A 1,476-nucleotide genomic window follows, 5' to 3' on the forward strand; every position below is an offset into this window, starting at 1 on the left:
TGATGCACGTGTAGAAACTGTTCATTGTTTTCCATTTGACATCCAATTGTCATGTCTGAAAAGAGGTAAAACATTCCTTCAAATATCATAAGCAGTAAACGGAAGTTATAAAGGAAGCATAGGAGTTCGCTTCGAAAAGTCATGAAATACCATCTTTTATCTATTATCTTTTATTTGTTTCAGCCATTTGACTGCGGCCATGCTGGAGAAAAGCCTTGAAGGGTTTTTGGCCCAATAAATCCAACCAAGGACTTATTATGTTTTTGAAGTCTTGTACTTCTTCTATCGGTACCTTCTTGCCAAACCAATACGTTACAGAGGTACACACGCCAACAACGGTTTCAAGCGGGGCGAGGGGGGGGGGAGCAAACAGACAGTCAGACAGACACGCACATTTATCCCCATCTATCTATCTATCTATCTATCTATCTATCTATCTATCTGTATACATGTTATGTCTCAAGCTACTGCTATCTAGCACTTTCGGATGATCTCTACTCAACTGCAACACGACGGCTACTCCAGAGCTACTCAACTCCCCTTACCACGGCCAGACTACCTTTATTTATATGTCTTGGGCGATCCTACTTCTTCGTTTGGGGACGTCGACACAACAATACATGACGAGCTTCTTTCTGTTTTTGTCTGCTAAATCAACTATAGTAGGAGCTATAGTAGGAGACGCTAGTCCAAGTTGTTTCGCAGTGGGACTGAACCCAGAACCACTACGATAAAAGTACTTTCCGTGTTCATTCAGATAACATTATCAAGACACGACACGAATCAATTTATCTGAGAATCCAAAACATTGGATTAAATATAAAATAACAGAGAGCATTTTATGCACAGAAATCCAAATAGTTTAAGTGTCTGTTGCAAGTACATAAGCGACCTCATTTTGAAACTTAAATATATTATAAAAATGCAAAATGACAACACGGACATAAACTTGGTGAAGTTGGGATATTTGCGTCGTTGTTTACAGATAATTATCATTAACTGACTTTACATCCGTAATAATATGTAGCATCTTGTTTGACAAATATCTGTCATAATTCACCACTGACGATGAAGGAGTGAACAGTTGTCGCCAATGCTGTTAATTTCACATAGGAAGCTCGAAAACATTGTGGTGCATATTGGGTATGTACAATTTTGACTTAAATTTCTCTTCATAGTATTGCATTAGAATGTCAGCAGTAGTACACTGTTTGCCAATATATATGTATATATATGTATCTCGCCTTACCCCTCTTGTTCTTCCTCTGTTACTACTACGTATCTCCTTTTCCCCCTCGTATTTCCTCTCTTTCTCTTTTCCTCTCGTTGCTCACCATTCTTCTACTTCCTCCCTCTCTTTCTCCCTCTACCACTCTCTCTCTTCCCTTTACACCGGCATGGTCACATGCTTCCGGTCAATAATCCTTTCCTTCCTTGGCTTTCGCTAAGTAACACACGCTACCACTTTGTCTCTCT

General features: G+C 39.5%; 1 protein-coding gene across 1 annotated transcript in view; it reads left to right on the top strand.

Moving 5' to 3' along the window:
• The first annotated feature begins 910 nt into the window (after positions 1 to 910).
• LOC106869724 (toll-like receptor 13) overlaps positions 911 to 1,476 on the top strand; it is a 231,605-nt gene continuing 231,039 nt past the window's right edge. Inside the window, exon 1 of the mRNA XM_014915584.2 lies at positions 911 to 1,143. The gene's annotated coding sequence lies outside the window, so the exon portion shown is untranslated. The remainder of the gene's footprint in view (positions 1,144 to 1,476) is intronic.

Source organism: Octopus bimaculoides, chromosome 3, assembly GCF_001194135.2.
Source record: "Octopus bimaculoides isolate UCB-OBI-ISO-001 chromosome 3, ASM119413v2, whole genome shotgun sequence".
Taxonomy (NCBI): domain Eukaryota; kingdom Metazoa; phylum Mollusca; class Cephalopoda; order Octopoda; family Octopodidae; genus Octopus; species Octopus bimaculoides.